We start from the raw sequence: 20,101 nt of genomic DNA, 5'->3' as shown, positions 1-20,101 counted from the left end.
AGTTTTTAAGTTGTGGTTTTGGCTAGAGAGGACTCGGACGTAGAGCGGAACACTGAGGATAAAGAAAGGATGTGCTTAAAATAGATCTTCATGTGCCTTCTGTTTTAATTACGTGGTAATTTGTAAAACAGACTACTTTCTGTGGCCTTGAATACTAATATAGATTTGTCCCCTGTACCACTCACCTTAGAAGTCTAACCATGGGGGTACGCGTAGTTCACACGTCTCTACACAGTGTATCTCCAAGAGTTCACCACGAATCCCTCTGAAAACCTTTTCTTCATTTATCTCAAAGGCCTGACTTTCCTGACAACGGACCGTGTGCTCACTTCAGCAGCATATGTAAAGTCGCTTCCATTGGCTCAGTCAGGCATTTTCAGTGTTCAAACAGCACGGACCACGCCCAAACTGCCTCCTATTTCCCCCAATGAATTAGCCATCCAGGAAACTCTGAAACGCTCAGGAAACTGGGTGTTCCTGATAAGGTTTACCAAAATCATGTAAATCTTTCTGGAACGTTTTTAAATTAATAATAGCTAACCTTTTTGTGGGCTTGCTGTAGTCTAGAAACTTTGTTACAGGCTTTATGAGCTTATTTAATCCTAAGAAAAAAGTACATACTTCCCTGCCTTGATTTCTTGAGAGAGATTTGTGTCAGTATCAGCTGTTGCCGTGTGTTCTGCTCTGAAGTTCAGGTGCGTGGGACTGTTCTTGTTTCGCTTACCCCTACTTATTGAGTGATGATTGTGTGCCAGGCGTGGCTCTGGGCATTAGAGATATACGGCAATGATTGAAACAAACTCCCTGCCCCCTGCAGGATGAGGGACCCAGACAATAACATATAAACATACAAACATACAAATATAATGTCAGGGATTGATAAACGAAGTAGGGTAAAGGGACAGGTTGTGGGGATGAGGAGAGTGATGGGGGAAGGCCTTTGAGGAGATGACATTTGAGCAGAGACCTGCATGAATCACGGGAGCAAGCCTTGCAGATATTTGGCGAAAGAGCCGTTTGCGTCTGTACTCAACGGTTCTCCCTCTTGCACTTTTTGTAGTTTCTCTGCCTCCTTGCTGTCAGTGTCAGAAATGGCCTCAGTTGAGCCTGACCAAGGGAAGCCAGACGGAGATGGAGCCACAGGTGTGAAGTAGCGAATACGGCGGCCTTAGCTGCAGACTGAGGGCACAGGCCTGGACACACGGAGGACGCGGCGAGTGTGTCATGAAAGTCCGATGGCTGCTGACGACAGCCATGCTTATCGGCCGCTCCATCAGAGGGCCAGCCAGCTCTGGGCAATGGGAGCATCCAGCCCAGGGCAGGAGATGCATCCTGGCGGCTGGCATGGGTGGAGGTACAGGCGGACATTGTCACTCCTGGGCAGAGGGGCTTGACCACAGGTGGCACGTCTGCCAAGGCTTAGAACAGAACCCGGCTCTCCAGGAAGAGGGAGTGGAGCGAGGCTGTGGTTTAGGAGCGAGCTTCGCTTACAGAGGTTAAGGAGGTAGGAGTTCAGTGCATAGGCCAGGGCTGCAGATTGGGAGTGAGCCGCAGCATCGCGACCTAATGCTGACACCTCAGCTATGAAGCCAGGGTCCCATGTCCCTTCCTGGTGCTCACATGGGTTGACCAGAAACCACTTTGCCATCCACCGAATTCAGTTTGCTCTTTGCCGCTCTGTCTTGTAAAGTCTGTTTGCGCATGTTGATTGCTTGCTTTGCCGGGGAACTGAGCCTCCCAGGGAAGCTCCCACCCCTATGCAGGCAGTTTCCTCTTTCAGCCCCCACAGGCCTACTATCTAACCTTTATATGGCCCTTGGCGGAGTTCTGTCTCCGTGTTTGGGAGGCAGGCTAGAAGCCAGAAGCACAGATCCGCAGTCATCCTGCCTGTTTTGAACCTTGGCTTGCCTGGGGTGAGTTATTCAACCTCAGTTACTTCATCTGTAGAGTGGGAATAATAACAGTACCTACCTTATAGGATTGTTTTGAAGATAAAATCCAACCAGCAGTGTCTGGCCCCATAAGTGTTACTGCTTTTTACATGTCTGTATTCCCTCACTAAACTAGGAACCCCTCCGGGCAAGTCCTCGTCCTCGTGGAGCTGACACAGAAATAAATGGCAAAAATAATTCTAGATAGTATTAAGTATAATAAAGACAAATTAAATTAAGGTAATGCAATCAAGTGACCTAAGGCGCGTGTGGGTGTAGGTGCTATTTTAAATGGGCAGGACAGAAAAGGTTTTTCCAGGGATTGACATTCGAACAATGGTCTGATCCGAGTGGCAGGCTGGAGGACAGCCATCCAGACAGAGGGGGCAGCGAGTGCTGGAATGACCTTGTGTCTCCGAGCAAGCAGGTAGGCGAAGAAAAGCGGGGTGCGCCAGGAGGAGAGAGCAGAAAGCGGTGAGGCAAGGGAGGGGAGGGAAGGTCGTGGGGGGCGCAGAGGGCGAACTGGGCAGGGCTTTCGAGGCCCAGCCAGGAATTTGGGACATGTCCTCCTTGCGACGGGAGCCCCTGAGAGTTATAAGCAGGGGAGTGAGATAATTTAAGTTTCTTCGCTGTGTAGCAAGTCAAAGTAAGAGTGGCAATGGGGATAAAAGTCAGAGGGTATCAGGCTTCTTGGACTTCTGGGCATGCTGAGGATTTGTCCTGATGGCCTCTTTGGGAAGATGGGTAACCAGGTATCAGTTTTAATGATGGCCTTCTGTCATAGGTTGAAGAGTGTGCCCTCAAAGTTTATGTCAGAATGTGACCTTGTTTAGAAATAGGGTCTTTGCAGACATAACTAGTTAAGGACCTTGAGATGAAACATGAAACCATGCTGGATTTAGGGTGGACCTAAATCCTTTTAAGAAGAGAAGGCACAGAAAAAAAAAAAAGAGAAGGTGGTCATGTGAAGGTGGAGGCAGAGATTGGGGTCATGTGGCCTCAGGCAAGGAATGCCAGGGACCACCAGAAGCTGGAAGAGGCAAGGAAGGATTCTTCCCTAGAGCCTTCGGGGACATGTGGCCCTGTTGACACCTTGATTTTGGACTTGTCGCCTTCAAAACTATGAGGGAACAAATTTCCGTGGGCTTTAAGCCCCTGGTTTGTGGTATTCTGTTACAGCAGCCACAGGATATTAATATGGACACCTCCTAAGGGTCTCTGGCCTCTTAGCAGATTAGCACTGGAGTCGGGGCATTGGTCTTATCAGGAGCTTTGGTAGCTCCGTAGACCTCCCTTGGAGTCAGGGAGGGTGGTGTTACTTGGGACTTGAAGGAGAACTAGGAGCCCGGATGAGCCCAGATGTTGGTTGAATGAATGAATGCATGAGTGAATGAATGAATAGGTCCGAAGCTGGACCGTGCCTGTCCAGGGAGTTATTAAATAGCCCCAGACGCCATAACCGTAGTCGACTGTCTTCGGGTCGAGGATCCTGCTGTCATCGCGGGTGCCACCCCGTCTGCCGTGTGCCTCCGGCGTGCTCCTGCGGGCCGAGAAACCCCAGACTAAGCAAGACCTTCGTTAGAAGATCTTTAGATGAAGAGGACAGAGGTCCTACGTAAGGACCTAAGTGACTTCCTAACGCGTGGGATAGAAATTTGTGGATTTTAGAACCTGGGCTTTTAGCACCGGTTTTCTGAGCTCAGAAGTAATTTTTCTTTCCTCCCTTTCAATGTTGAGTAGAGAGGTCAAGTGAGGGGACCTGGAGAAGTGATCCAGGAGCATGATCCTGTGCACCAGCAACGAAAAGCGGTCCCGCTTCCGGCTTATCGCTGTTATTCTTTGCCTTGGAGTTGAAAAGGCTAAAAAGGGAGAGGAAACTCCAGGCCACAAAAGTCTAATTTTATTGTAATCCTGCCAGAGGTCCACCCCCTCCGCTCCTATAAATTTCTCTTGGCTTCTCCTGCAGAAAATGTACATGGATTGATTGTGATCAAGCTTTTTTTTTTTTTTTTTTTAATTAAACTAATACACTACACTCTCCTCCATGTCCAAATGACAATGCCCTGTTGTTGGGCACCAGTCTCTCCCAGGTCACCTGGCCCTTTGGGTTGGTGATACAAATTCTTGGTTGTGTCTGGACACATGGTAGGTGCTGAATAAATGCTTCTTTAATTGAGGTCAGGGCTGAAGTGGCAGTAGTTTATTTGTTCATACTGTAAGGAAACATCTGATTGGCTTAGGAAATTGTCTAGGCATGTGTACCCGGGTAATGTCAATTTCTTTGTCACTTTCTCTCCTATATAATTGATGAGCCTCCTAATGTTGATTTAAAAAAAAAAAACAAAAACCAAGCACTGTATTTAGTTAATAAAAAAATACAGGATAAGATTCAAAACAGCTGTGTTTGCTATTGGTGTGGCTATGACTCTCCTCACACGCGTGTATGTCCTAACAGTACCTTGTAGAAACAAAAGTTTAGAAATAAAAAGAGATGACTTTTCTCCCTTCAGCTATCAGTGACAACCTCAGCTCATAGTATTTATTTAATTTTGCATCTGGTAGTAGGGCTCAGAGACAGTTCTGTGAAGCAAATGTGTAAAGATGTGATCATTATAGAAGCTTATTTCTTATAGAAATAAATACATCCTCCAGCCGTAGGCATGGGGCATGACACGCTCTTAGATGCCTCCTTTTTAAGCGTGTGTTTGAATGTAATTATGGATCGTGTGGAATTTTTTGCATCCTGTTTTCCCATTTATCACCTTTTGCCACATTTCGTGCTTATAAGTATGCCAGCCAGTGATGAATGAAGAAACAGGATAAAGGAATAAAGAAAATGCACAACAAAAAGAAGCAAGCAAAATAGTATATATATATATATATATATATATATACACTATTTATATAAATAGTATATATATAGAGAGAGAGTATATATATATACTATTTATATAAATAGTATATATATATACACACACTATTTTGCTTGCTTTTTGTTGTTATATATATATATATATATATATATATATATATATATATATACTATTTATATATATGTAAACTCTGAAAACCTCTTTTCCAGTAGGCAATAAATTTGGACACAAACCTTTGAGGCAGGCAGGCAGGCAGGTAGACAGGTAGGCAGGCAGGCAAGAGGAAGTGAAAAACCTACCTGAAACGAGGGCTTCTGTGTAGACTTCATTCAGGTTATCACAGGTCCACTGGAGTGAGGCTAGTGAGACGTGCCCCTTAGGTGCAAAATATAAGGGGGGGGGGGTGCCATGATATTTTCATACAAAATATTTTTAAAAGCATAATTAATGCAAAATACTCTGATGTACAGAGTATCAAAATGTTGCACACAAGATCCACCCCTGCATTGGAAACCCAGCCTCATTCACCTTCCTCTAACCAAAGGGAAGGTGACTGCGAGCTGGAAAAGTTTCTCATTCCTTTACGCCTGGCTTTGCTCCAGGTTTGAAGTCTAGCTCTATTAGGACCAGCTCTGTGACTTCAGGTAAATGGCTTAACCTCTCTGAGCTTCGCCTGCGAAGCCCTTGGGCAGGTAGTAGATGTCCAATAATGGCTCATAATAATTCATAATTATTCACAGAGACGCAAGCAGGTATTGCCGATAAGCTCATGAGTCTCTTCACCTCCGGCAGGGTTAACACAGCTTTGTTTTCACGTTATGGGATGTATCAGAGTATAGCCCTGTTTTACCTGTGCTTTGAACACTCATAATACATCCGCTCAACTGCTCAGTAGCTGATTTCCTGTTGAGTCACAGCTCCTGGCCCGGGTCTGGCCGCAGGCTGTAAGTTGTCACCTCCGTACCACCCCCTCAGAGCAGCTCAGCCTTCTAAGCCCTCTAGAAATCAGATTTTGTAGCTGCTTTTATTTCCTAAGACCTCCTAGTCATTGTGAGTCTCTCTCAAGTGTGTTTCCACACCTGATGATTCATCCGGATGACTCCTCACCCTTATTGTCCTTTGAACTTTCCACAATCCTGAGCCGGCCTCTGATTTGCTCCACAGAGATGGGGCCATGTTCCTACCACACAAGACTGAAGCTGACACGGGCAGAGTGGAGATCGTGAAAGGAGCGCGAAATGGGCATCTCGTTAATATGTGATACAGAAACTGTAAAGCGGCTCGGTTATTCTCTGATTATCCAGAGCGGATGGAAACAACGATTTTGTCAACCTTCTAACCCGATAACTCGCTGCAGAGACCGTAAAGCCGAGGCCTCACTTCAATTATTCTCTTGCCTGGTCCCAAGGATGCAAAGTGAGATGGGAAAATGGCAGGAGAGCGTCACTCAGTCACTCAAATAACTTCTTAGCCTTTGGGGGTCTTCGTCATCATTAATGGCTCACAGGTGATGAATGTTCATCAGCTCTCCCTGCTCTTCGTGGAGAGAGGCTGTGTGAAGTAGGAACTATTCTGGCTCTGTTGCGTATGCTTCGGAGTTAAGCTATTTTTTCCACTAAATTAGTTAATAGGAACTTATTGAGCTGGGCGTAAAATGGTAAAATAAATAAATAAATAAAAAAGTCTAGGAAAATGGAAGTTTTGCCCCTGAAGCATTTAGGATTCGTTGGGTAGAATAAATTCTGTCTAACCTAAGCCTTAGGCTCACACTCCTGTTTCTATATCCTCTCATTTCTGCTCTCAAAATGTTGCTTGAATCTTGTGTCTCCTCTGAGCATCTGCTCTTGCTTTGGGGGGCGGGGGCCCCTCCCCACTTACTGTCTGGTCTCTTGTGCAGAGCCCTGCCAGTCATATTGGACCCTGAGGCGAATAAAACTGTACACCCCTATTACACATTATCGAAATATCCTTCCATATTGTGAACTGAGTGGGGAAAGTTAATAAAAGCTCTACAATTAAAAAAGAAATACAACTATATATAAAGCCTCTTGTTGTCCCATCTGTTCCCATGTCATTGTCAACCCTCATAAATCTACCCGGTGGGGTGGCGGGGGTGGGGGACAGGAGGCGGGTGGGTTGGGGTTTCCAGTTCCGTAATAGGGCAGGGTCTAAAACAAACTGCGATAGCCTGTCTTTATTTACAATTTAGATTTTTTTTTTTCCCATTGTGGATTTTTTTTTTTTTGCATTGATTTTTATTTTTACAAAGTATAGCATCAAAATAATATTTATCTAGATGACTGAGTTTGGGGCACTCCCTTAAGTGTTGTACCTCACTCTCTCACCCTAGTCCGGCTCCGGTCTGTTGCAGAAGGCCACTCCCCGCTGCCCTCAGCTCCCTAACAGACCGGTGGGATTCTGTCAGCTCCTGAGCACCTGGGAGGTAACACCCAGCCCCCTGGGCTGAGCCGCGTGTCCCTTCACGATCTGGTCCCCACTCACCTCGCCTGGGCATCTGCCCCGCCTGGCTCTTCAGGACTGCATCTTCCGCCTGAGTTGTGCCTCTGTCCCCAAACTCCTTCGCCTAACATATCCCCGCTTGGCTCTTCGGTTCCATCTGAGATGCCACCTCCTGGCTGGGCTGTCCTTTTGGGCTCCCCAAGCAGGCTTAATGGCTCTGCTTTCCTGTAGAAAATTGTTTCGGCCCGATTCCTATCTTGGCTGTTGCGTTCACTATTCCACTGTGATTTATCTGTTTACCTGTGTCCCCAGTTACACTGCCAGCTCCTTGAATAGAGCAACCGGGCTTTTCATGTCAAATGAATAATGAATACAGTTGGATACGGTGAAAAAGGCAGCAATGAAGTTGTTTATGAAGAACAGTAGCTCTGCAGAGAGGACAGGTCTTAAAGCCTGGAGGTCTTGAGTTCCCATCTTGGTTCTGTTATTATCTAGCTTTTTGATACTAGTTATTTTAAGACTTTTACTATGGAAACTCCTGTATAAGCAAAAGTAGAGAGAACCCTATGTGAACCCACATGTACCCATCCCCCACCTACAACAGTCAGCTCTCTGCCAATCTAGTTGCTTGTAATGCTGCCCTCTGTGCCTCCATCCTTGGATTATTTCAGAGTAAATCCCAGACAGCATATTATTTCATATATAATTATTTCAGTAAGAACCTTAAACTTTTAATTGATTGCAAACGAGTATCAACCACGTGCAAAAAAGAGCTCGCAATGGGTTGGGATCGTGGGGAGGCTGAGGCTCTCTGAAGCAAATTCTTCAGGAGGAATATGGATTTTGGCAAAGGACGTTTGTAAGTGGGAAGCTGTAAGTCATGAGTGCAGCATGTGGTCAGCAGATTGTTTTAGCTGGGACAAGGGGCAGGGCGGGGAGCAGTGAATGGAACAGAGGTGGCTAGCCCCTTGATGCTTTAGAAGCAGCTTTGGGTGAGGGGATAGGTTGGGGAATCTTTTTATAAAGTTTTATGTAACAATGTGTTACTTCGAAGGGTTACACTCGATTGCAACGTGAGACTGGGGCTAATAATATTCCAGCTCCGTCTGTCAAAGCACTTTCCTCGTTAACTGATTTCTCCTTTACCAGTGAAGGAAATTGTGACAGGCACGGTCCAAGAAACTGAATCCTGTACCCACCACAAGGCTTTAGGTCCAAGAAACTGAATCCTGTACCCACCACTAGGCTTTAGGTCCAAGAAACTGAATCCTGTACCCACCACTAGGCTTTGGTCGGGGAGAAAGGGGAACTCAGTTTTCCACTGTCGGCCCTACACCAAAAATGACCTGGGAACTGTGCATTTTATCCCACTGCGTTTAATCCTTATTATAAATAACAGAGCGAAGCTTTGTTATTCATGAGAGTGGATTTTTGCTGCTAGGAGAATTAGTTGCAGTCTTATTCAGAAGGTGCTTTCTGATGCCGTGAGGTCTTTTGAACTGTGCACAAAATAGAGCCTATTGTTTAGGCTTTTGGAGCATAAGGCTTAAATTGCTCCTGAAGTTCCAGTCGGACTCCAGGTATCTTTGACTGATTCATTCCGCCCCCCACCCCCACCCCTTAGGCCACAAGAAGTAGTTTTTTCCATGTTGCTTTAGGAACAGTACCTCCTAAAACTAGGGCGCAAGCAACACTTTTACTGGAGTCTTTTGGGCCTAGAGAGGAGGAAAATTTAATTCTTCTGCATCCAAAAATAAATGAATGAACAAATGAAAATAAAAGTATGTGCAAGCTTAACCAGGATGTCACCCAGAAATAGAACCTTAGGAATATAATAAAAATATGATTTTGTTTTTGATTTTTTTAAAAAACTCAGAAATAGAAAAACAGTATAAGGCGAACCTATTAATTTATTGCTGCCCAGGAATCTCTTAGGAGGACAAAATACTTCAGGATCTTTAAAGGAAGAGCTGATTATTTGTGCAAGTCTCGCAGCTCCCACAGCCCAATTGCCCAGTACAATAAGCCTTTCTGGGTCCCTGGAGCTGCAGATGTGAAACTTCCTTTGACTCCGAAACCACAGAGAGAAGCCTCCTTCTTTGAAGATGTTTTTTTTTTTTGTTTTTTTGTTTTTGTTTTTTTCCCCTCATATTTTCACCTGGGATCCCAACTAACACACTGCTGTTCTTTTTCTTTCTTTCTTTTTTTTTTTTTTTTTTAGTTCCTTGTGATGAGAACTTGTAAGATCTACTCTTTTAAAAATTTCAAATATACAATAGAATATTGTTAACCATGTCATCATGCCGTGTATTACACCCCAGAACTTATGCTATTTTCCTGGAAAGATTTGTTAAAAATGATTTTGGGGCTTAATCCTGGTGTTTTCTTTTGGTCACCTCGGTCTGCGCCAGGTCCCTGAGTTGTATGGCTGGCTGTGGTTGTTACACACCTGCAGTAAAGTCATTTTCTCACGTGCGACCAGATGCTCTCAGAACTGGGGTGGCTCGCTTGCTCTGGAGGGGAGGATGCAAGGCTTCTCCAGGGCCCTGAGAAGCCACCCTTCTGTAGATGCTTCCCGAGTACTTTATTCGGGTTTCCGACTTCACTAATCTCACCTCTGTTTTTCCCCTTCACTGGGCCTGTCTAGAACCCTCGGGGGCCATTCTCTCTTCTCTGGCTCTGTGCTTCTGGTCTCCCTGGGGTTAAGATCTGGTGCAAAGAAAGTCCCGTCTCACCATCCACAGTCAAAGTCACCATTTCTTGAACTACAGAGGCAGGGACATTGATCTTCAAAGGATTTATTGCTCTGCTTCTTTTAGGGCTGACATTTTTACCCCTTTGCTCTTCCTCCTGGTCACCTGTGCCTTGTCACCTTCACCTAAGCCATTAAAACCCTTTGGTTGTACTTAATTTGTTCAGACCTTCTAAGGGGCGTGTCTATATTGACATAACATAGTCTTTTCTCCTGCTTTTTCTCCTCTTCCAAGTTTGAGTTTGGGTAAGCTTACTGTTTTGGAAGGAGTTAAAAGTGACTCAGAGAATTGTTTTTGATGATGCTGATGACAAACATCTTTTGAAGACTTAGGTTGGGTATTGTCAATTTAATTTGGAGTCTGTCAGCTTGTTGCATCCTAATCATCCATTTGGAATCCTTGCTGTGAGGACCCAAGATTATTTGTTCAGCTGCCACTGGAATAAATATAACACTTTTCTTTAAAGGGAAGAGATCTTAAGAAATAAAGTAATAAGCGTACCTCTGTATTTTCTTGACAGATACCAAAGGAAAAAAATCTTTCCATCTTTACCTTGATAAGACATTAACATCGCTGGGAGGTTTTGCTTACATGAGAACTTCAACATGATAATACAGAAATCTTAGAGAATTGAAACTCAACTACTTTCCCTGTTTGGGGGTGGTGATAAGCGACAATAAGATCGTTATGGTACAGCTAGTTACCAAAATAGTCAAGTCTGGAATGAAAGCTAATTCAGCTCCTTTTAGAAAGGTTAGTCCTTTGATATAGGAATCACAGTTGATGCTAAAAGGAAAGTGTTAGGAGCATAAATTTCGTTCTCTGTTAGTTCAGATTTTGAGTGTTTTAATTACCTAACTGTTTATCTTTCTGGCAGTGAGGTTAGCACAGTAGCCAGTGATTACGAACAGTTAAAATAACAACAAATCCTTTCTACAGCAACACTTACACTCCCAGAAAACCCAATTAAAAGCACGCTTCATTTTTGGTTTCGTGATTTAGAAACAAATTTAGAATCAGTTTCATGATTCTTGTGTTTTCTAAGTTAAAGACCATAGACATTTGGAAATGGAGCTGCGCGACTGCTAAATGTGTTTTCTTCCTTTTGTTATCAATTAGTTATTTAAGAACTGAGCTTAAAAGAAGTAGCTACCTAAAAACGGGCCAAGGCCACACCCCCTCTCCCTTCTCCCTTAGGAAGAATACCACACAGGAGACTCTTTTTTTTTTTTTTTTTAACTGTGATGTTAAAATACCATTTAAACCTTTTTTAAGTGCATGGTTCAGTGGCATTAAGTGCATGCGCAGTGTTGTGCGAGCATCACCACTATGAATTTCCAGAACTTTTTCGTCTTCCCAAACAGAAACGGGTGTCCCCATAAACGCTGACTTCTCCCCCCCCACCCCCCACCAGCCCTGGGCAGTCACTATTCTATTTTATATTTCAATGAATTTCGCCATTCGTAGGGACCTCGGATACAAGGAATCATACGGGATGTTTGCTTTCGTATCTGGATTTTTTCACCCAGTGTAATGCGTTCTCGGTACATCCCTGTCGTAGCATGTGCATGAGTCAGCATTTCCTTCCTTTTTATGGCCGAATAATATTCCCTTGTGTATATATACCACATTCTGTCTATCCGTTTGTCTGTTGGTGAATGCGAGGGAGTCTTAAATTTTTATCTTTGCTTTCATCGGACACACACAAACAGGTGACCGTATGAGGGGATATGTTAATTAGCTTGACCTTAGCAATCGTTTCATGATGTATGAGTATACCAAGCCATCGTGTTACAGATTTCCAGCAGTTTTGAGCTGCATAATGATGTTGTCGTAAACAACAGACCTGCATATACAGCGATGGTCCCATAGATTATAATGAAGCTGAAAAATTCCTATCACCTATTGATGTCGTAGCTGACGCGACACTATACTATATATTTTAATAAACTTAGTGTAGCCTAAGCGTACAGTGTTTACGAAGTCTGCAGTGATGTCCTGGGCCCTCACATTCGCTAACCGCTCACTCACTCACCCAGAGCGACTTCCGGTCCTGCAAGCTCCATTCATGATAAGTGCCCTATATAGGTGTACCATGTTTTATCTTTTATTTTTTATTTTTATTATTATTTTTAGGCGAGGCAACCCTTGGTTGACCTCACAGATTGCAAGGATCTTGTCAGCTTACAATCCCTTATTTTTTATTTTTTACACCTATGGCACCTGGTCTTCCTAGGTGGTCTCCTATCCAAGTCCTAACCAGACCCGACACTGCTTAGCTTCCGAGATCGCCACGTTTTATCTGTTAGACCCGTATCTTTACCATACCTTTTCTTTGTTTAGATGTGTTTAGGTATGGAAATAGTTACCACTGTGTTACAGTTGCTTACAGTATTCAGTATAGTAACATGTTGTCCAGGCTCGCAGCCTAGGAGCAATAAGCGATCCCGTATAGGCTAGGTGTGTAGCGGCCTATACCATCTAGGCTTGTGTAGGAGCACTCTATGATTTTTGCACAACGCAGAAATTGCCTAAGGAGGCATTTCTCAGAATGTATCCCCATTGTTAAGCGACACGCGACTGTATATACAATTTTTATTTAAAAAAATAATATGAAATTTTTATTTTTTATATGTGCCGTTTGGAAGTCTTTCCTACCTCTAATTTTCTGTTGTTCTTTGACTTGGGTGTCATTTCTTGAGCCCTTATGTGGTGCCAGGTGCTGAGAATACAATAATGGATGAGTTCTACTCTGATCCAGGGGCCTTCTTGTCTGGTAAGACAGATAGACAAGGAAGTAAGGGACCCTACCCTGGCTTGGTGGGTTGCCACCTGAGCGGAAGGCAGAGGGGAAGGCGGATGCCTCACTGTTAGAGAAGGCCCACATCCTCTGTGGGTGGGTGGGTGGATGGGTGGGTGAAAACCTGAGGCACGAAGGACTCTGGGTCATATTGTAACTTCTCTGACCCAAAGGCTAGAAATAGATGCGAGCAGAATTAAAGGTTATGTACAGAGGGAGAATCAATAATACTGCAGTTCCTCCACACCTAGGATTTCTTGCAAATTATTTTTGAGTTTTACCATCAAAGACTCTTCTCTAAAACTATAGAGCAAAACATTAACTTATCTGGCCTCTAAATGTACAGGAGCTTGTGTGTGATATGACCAACTTTCGAGCAGTATTACCACATGTTGTATAACACTTAATTTGTCAACATCTTCTGTGTATTATATTCCCATTTTTACATACAAAGGATGTAATTAATTTGTCCATGGTGGAAAGATTAAGTGTAGAATCTGGATCTCTTGGCATTTAGCCTACTGTTCTTTTGTCTACATTTCTTAATACTCTGTATATAACACATGAAATTTTTTAGTCACTCCGTGTGTCAGCCATTTTGGGGGCATTGGGAAGGTCCAAGAAGGCACTTCTCCAGGGTACCAATTTGCATATTATATTATTGACATGACAGTAGAACTGATTTGCATTTGGATGGTTGTGGGTGAGCTGAAGGCAAGAAATGGAATCTGACCCATCTACCCTTAACTTGAGAGCGCAGACGAATGCCCATATTAGCAATATGGGAGTTTCAAAGGCAGCTGAAACATGGACCTCACTTTCTAGGTATCAGATTCTATATAGTCTAAATTTCCTCTATTATATTCTGCTATAATGCTCTCCAATGTGTATATTTGTCCCCAGTTTGATTATCTAATCTTTGCGATGTTTGTTTTGTAATCTCTAACGCTATAAAAATCTGTTGTTTGCAGTCTGCTCAGAACAAACTGACAATAAGAACGGCAGCAGAGGAAAGCGGCATTTTTCTTAATGTCTTTGCTGGCATGAGAAGAAGGGTAGGCTCTTCTTGAGCCCTAACTTCTTGCCGTTTACGTGAGTCCACGGGAACCAACTCACGCCAGTGGATTTGTGACCATCTTTTTGCTAAGGATTCCTTAAGCCACAGCCTCAGTTCCAGACTCTTTCCAACTTTGCAACTGTATGCTGGGTATTTGTATTTGATTATCTCCCTGGCACCTCAGAATCAACCTGTCACCCCTTCCTCCGAACCCGCTTCTGCTTCTGTGGCCCTTACCTTTTTTAGTGACACTACTTTCTTCTCAACCGCTGAGACCAAAAATTTCCTTCCTTTCCTTTCCGACCACCTCTCAGAAATTAAGGGTTGGTTCTGCCTTCTAAATATCTCTTTGATCTGACTTCTACTCACTTTGCCTACAACCCCGCTTCCATTTATATTTTTTTACCTGGACAAAAAAAAAAAAAAAAGCCTCTTGCTTTTTTCCCTTGTCACCGAGTCACCTTTTCACATTGCTCCCAGAGTTAGCTTCCTAAAACTCAAATTTGATAGTTACTTGCCTTCTTAAAATTCTTTCGTGACTTATTATCCCTTATGAGATGAAGTGCCAACTTCTTGGCAAGGCCCTCCTATTTTCTCACGTAACCCCCCCTCCCCACCCCAAGTGCATCCTGCCTCCAGTATCACATATTTCTTTTACTTCGCTAAACGCCACCTGAGTTTTCATACCTTCTTGCCTTTGCGCACTGTTAAATCACTGCCTCGACTAAATGTTTGTTTTCACAATATGATCTCAAAATTTCTCTCTTTTCTAAAGGCTTCCCTACACTTTCCTCCACCTGAGGCAATTAGCTCCTACAGTTTTGTTTCAAACGGCTTTATAGAGGTATCATTTGCATATCACAGATTCATCCATTTAAAGCATACGGTGAGCTTTAGTAAATCCATACATCTGCGTAACCATCACCACAATCCAGTTTTAGAACTTAACATCATCACCCCCAAAAGTTCCCTCACGCTTGATTGCGGTCAGTTCTTGCTTTCACCCCAAACTCAGGCAACCGCTGATTTGCTTTCTGCCTCTATAGTTTGGTCTTTTCTAGAAATCGCATATTAAATCATACAGGATGCAGCCCTTTGAGACTGGCTTCTTTCAGCATGCTGTTTTTGAGTTCATGCATGTTGTCCCATGTATCAATAGTTTGTTCTTTTTTATTGCCAAGTAATACTCCATTGTGTGGATACACCATATTTTGTTTACCCACTTACCAGTTGATGAATATTTGGGTCATTTTTGATTTGGGGCTATTCTGAAAATACTGCTGTGTTCATTTGTATACAAGTCTTGGTGTGGATGTTTATTTCCTCTTGGGTAGTTACTTAGGACTAGAATTTCTGGGGCATATGTTAAGTATATATTTAACTTTTGAAGAAACTTCAAAAGTTTTCCAAAGTGCTGGGTGCAATTTATGTTTCGTATTCTGACCAGCAACGTATAAGGGTTTCGGTTTCTCCACATCCTTGCTAATACTTGGTATTATCTGTCCTTTATTTATAGCTATGCTAACGAGTATGTATGTGGTGGTATCTCCCTGTAGTCTTTTCAAACTGCTTTCTATTGTAATAGGATATTTTGTGGTGTATTGAATGTATCTCCTAATCCGTGAGCTGTTCTAGGGCCTATCCATCTAGCACGATGCCATTGTACAAGGTACATGATAAGTACTTAGAGTTTATTGAATGAATGAATTAGCGAATGGACAAACTGATACTTAGTATGAGTTATTTTTGGTAATAAAGAACACTTGATAAATTAACTTCAGAGATGATACAAAAGTCATATCTCTTTCTTGAACCGTTTTTGCCAGTTTCTAAGAAGCTATAAACTGACTGAACTAGGTTTTACTTTCTTTTCTCCGTTATTCTTTGGTGATAGGTAACGGATAAAAAAAATACAGATTTGGCCAGAGGAGGAGGAAAGAAACTCAGTCCCTAAATGACTCAGAGCTTGTGGAACAGCTCGGTAGAGAGAATCATCTAGGTTATTGGTTACTCCAGAGTTGTAGGTGTGGGAGATTTTGTGAGTCTCTGTGACTGCCTTCCACTTCCTCCTTGCTTTTCTTCCGTCAGTTCTGCAGACATTTTCTGTAAAGGGCCAGATAGTAAATATTTTTAGGCTTGGTGGGCCAGGAAACAATATCAAGAGCATTATGTAGGTACTTATTTAATGAGAAACAAAGCAGATTTCCATGAATTTTTTACTAATGAAATTCAGAACAATAATAATTGGGTGCCATTTTCTGTAATACAGATATACTAATGAGAAGAATTGAATTTTTTTGAGGGGGGGTGGTGGAGAATAGCACTTTGCTTCACTGGAGTTCAAAGTTAGTGTTTCCTATCATCATGGGGCCTCATTCTCCTACAGAGCTTCCCCGAAACATCATGGCCTTCCATCCCGAGAATATGCTGGCTGCATTTGCCCTCAAAGTATTGGAGAACTTTTCACGTGGGGGAAGTAAGTTAAGAACCAAGGCCCTAGGGTAAGACTTCTTGGGTTTGGATTCCAGCACAAGGACTCAGTAACTATGAGATCTTTGACTATGTACATATCTATTTAGAAGCTTCTCTTCCTTCATCTGTGAGTAATAGTACCTACTTCACAGGGTTGTTTTAAAGATTAAATACAAGATTTAGAATTACATATAATAAATATCATTATTCTTTTGATATTTTCCCCAACCATATACTAAAATTGGAATGGCAGCACATCTACTAAAATTGAAACAATACAGAAAAGATTAGCGTGGCCACTGAGCAAGGACGTCATGCAAATTCGTGAGATGTTCTATATTTTGCTTTTCTGATATCCATGGGTGGAGAAACAGGCTGGATAAGGAAATGCCTTATCCAACTGAAGGCCCTTCCAGCCTCAAACTCCCTCCCCAACTCCTCCTCTAAAAAAATAAAATAAAATAAATAAACATGTAAAACCATTCTTAACTCACAGACAGCACAAACATGTGTGGCAGGCTGGATTTGGAATGTGGACCCCGGCATCAGAATGTAAACCGAAATTATTATCGCCACTTAGTTTAGAAGTAATGATTGCTTTTTTTCTGGTTACAAAACACCATATGTTCACTGCAGAAAACTTGGAAAACACAGAGAAGCACAATAAAACAAAAAAGTCATTCAGAATCCCCACCGTCCAGAGATGCTTCATCAGTAACGTATTACGCCGTTTCCTTGTAGCCCGTTCTCTGTGTACATATACACACTCACGCATATTTTTTAATAAAAATAAGCTCACACTATGGAGACCGCTTTGTATCTTTTTCACTTATATAATATTTGTCATTAATATTCTTCTATAACTGGAATTTTAAGGCCTGCATGCTATTGTTATTACAGATGCATTAAAATTTACTAGAGCAATTCCCAACAACATTAAAGTTGTTCTGAATTTTTCACCATTAGGTGTAACTTGGCTGTGAACTAGTACATACGTGTTTGTACACATCTCTCATTATTCCTTGGGCTAAATTACAAGAATTTCATCATGGGATTAAAAGGTATTTACATTTTTAAAGTTTTTGGTGTATCTTGCAAAATTGTCCTCTAGAAAAATTGCATAGTGTATACTCTCTCAAGCAGTATATTTGAGAGAGAACATCGTCATTTACTGTGGTCTTATATTTTTACTTGGTCATTGGGTTTGCAGATTTAAAAAATTAAAAACATTTTTATTTTAAAAACAATTCAAATATATAAAAGTGTATAGACAATCATGAAACTCGCACCTGTGTGCCCACTAGAAAGATTAAACAGGTGTTAACATTTGTGTCACACCTGTATCTTGATCTGAAGGTTCTCCTTATCTACTGCTTTTTCAACGTTCATTCTTGGCACTTGCTTCTGAGTGTATGTAAACTAGCATAATATCTATTTTCATCATCTGTATCTTGTATTAAATGCATAAGTGCATTTTTATTGTATTCTCTATTCCCTTAGCTATTCTTCTTTTCTCTCTCTGATACCTTTTGGTAATTTTTTCAAATCTGTCTTTCATTTTACTTAATTCTCTCTTCATTTGCGTCTAATCTATTTATTGAACCTATTTGTTGACTTTTTAATTTCAGTGATCATAATCATTTCCAGAAGTTCTTTTTGGCTTATTTTTAAATCCATTACGTTTTTCCATATGTTTTTCCTCTGAGTTTTATTTCTTACTTTCATGTCTTTAATAATTGTAAACCTATAAATTTTTGTGTTCTCTTTTACCAAAATGTAACTTTATTATCCCAAGTTCCTGGAACTCTAATAATTTTGTTTGTTCTGTTTTCTGCTCATAGTATATTATAATTTTTAATTTTCTTATAAGCTGATTTTTAGTGGGATTTTTTTTTTTTTTCCTGTGAGGATCTTATGTGGCCTTGTAGCAGGGTCCTTCCAGAACAAGTCTCATTGCTTCTTCTTGAGATCCCAGGAGTGGGATCCCAGAGACACCAATATTTCTGATAATTTCTTAGTTCGGCATATCCTGGGTCCCCCTGCTCAAGGCTCAGATCTGAGCCTTACAGTTTTCAGGAGAGTTTTTTTTTTTTTTTTTTTTTTTCCTGCTCAGAGCCTAAAGACACACAGAATTGTCCTCTTGGACTCCTTTTTCCAGGGATGAGTTTTTCTCCCCTAGTTTTCCTTTTCCCTGAGGAAACACCCCCTTGAGGATCCTGCCTTTTCTCAGGGGTTTTATTTTCAACGCTCAGCCTCCTGGCAGCTCAAGGTTCCACTTCCTTTGTCCACTTGGCTTTTAAAATCTCAAATCTATAAATTACCAGAGGAACCTCAGAATCATCAGCTCACATACTTTTACTTGGCCTTTGCCTTTCTTTCTCATGTTATATTTTACCCAGCATTCCTAGGTATTTGTGGTGGAAGTTGTTTTTTCCCTGTTAACTTAGTCTGCTGCCATATTGCTGAACCAAAACTCTCATATTGAATTCTGTGTTTCAAGGCTTCGCAGGGCACCAGTTTCTGAGCACTGTTATTAGTGTAGCTCATAAATTCACCCATTATTAGAAAAGTCAAGTGTTTGGTATCTTGTTGAGCTATGTAGATACATAGTATATCCAGAGAGGTTTGGAAAGAATGCTACCTTTATCTTCCAACCTAAGGTAACTTCATTGGTATAGGAAGCACCATAAAATTTTACAAATAGAACTGATGCTTAGAAAACCATGACATTGCTTTATTATTATTATTCTTGTTATTATTATTATTATTGTTATTATTATTATTATTATTTTCTTTTACTACACAGACCAAGTAACAGAGCTCTTCTGTTTTCCTCCTTTCTTTTTTCCCAGTTTTCCCACCATCCTTCTCAATTTATCCTTGTCAACAGGGCAGAAAAGAGAGGTCGAAGTGATGTATGGGTATAATTCACTGTGCACTGGTAAAAAGATAAACTTAAATGAAGTGATTTATTACCTGTGGCAGGTGTTCTGTACCCAGAATTGTCTATCAAAGTGAGCTCTCATTGATTTTTCCATACCTTCCCTGTCAGCCTCTGGATTGCCATTGTTCATTAGAGGTGGATAAACTGTTTAAAGTGGCAAGGTGTTCTCCCAGCTCGGGCACTCTCTTGTAGAGGTTAGCCTCTGCTTGTGTTGTAGGGCTCAGAACTCCTGCCTTTTCCTGACTTAAACTGTGTATATGAGAAGAGCCAATTCCACTGCTACTCTGAGTTATTCAGATTAGAAATAAAATGTATTTTATACTCCCATTTTGAAAACGCTTATAGAATCCTCCTCCTTGAATCAGATAGACAGTAAGTCCCACTAGAAGAGCACAGGCTAATGATATACAGCTGTTGCGGCAGTGTCTGAGTAGGTCCGGTCTGTGTTGGATGAAAGATACTGAGCATCCTGTGGGAATTAATGCAACAGGGAGTGTGCTTTCTCTTCAGGGGCCACACGCATATCACACATGACACGTCTTTCCTGTTTTTCTCCAAACCCATCCAACTGTGTTGGAGAGTGACAAAGCCACATCTTTCCAACAACCCGGGTGCAGCCTTGGGAGTCACGATCCGTGTCACGAAGCCTCTTTAGGTATTGAAGAGATTGTCTTCGACATCTTAGAATTTTGGACTGGCATGGATCTTGGGTCATGTGATCCAGTGTTCGAACTTTGTAGAGGAGGAGTATAAAGTCTGAACGTTTTTGATAACTTTGCTCATCATCACAGAACTGGTCAGGTACACAGCG

General features: G+C 42.0%; 1 protein-coding gene and 1 non-coding gene across 3 annotated transcripts in view; both read left to right on the top strand.

Moving 5' to 3' along the window:
• Positions 1 to 20,101, top strand: part of PITPNC1 (phosphatidylinositol transfer protein cytoplasmic 1) — a 208,924-nt gene that overhangs the window by 33,341 nt on the left and 155,482 nt on the right. The window lies entirely within an intron of this gene.
• On the top strand, positions 16,579 to 16,690 carry LOC118604407. Its single transcript, XR_004951720.1, has one exon. It is a non-coding gene; the product is annotated as a U6 spliceosomal RNA (small nuclear RNA).

This window comes from Rousettus aegyptiacus, unplaced genomic scaffold, assembly GCF_014176215.1.
Source record: "Rousettus aegyptiacus isolate mRouAeg1 unplaced genomic scaffold, mRouAeg1.p scaffold_m13_p_6, whole genome shotgun sequence".
Taxonomy (NCBI): domain Eukaryota; kingdom Metazoa; phylum Chordata; class Mammalia; order Chiroptera; family Pteropodidae; genus Rousettus; species Rousettus aegyptiacus.
This window is presented reverse-complemented; position numbering and strand designations above follow the sequence as displayed.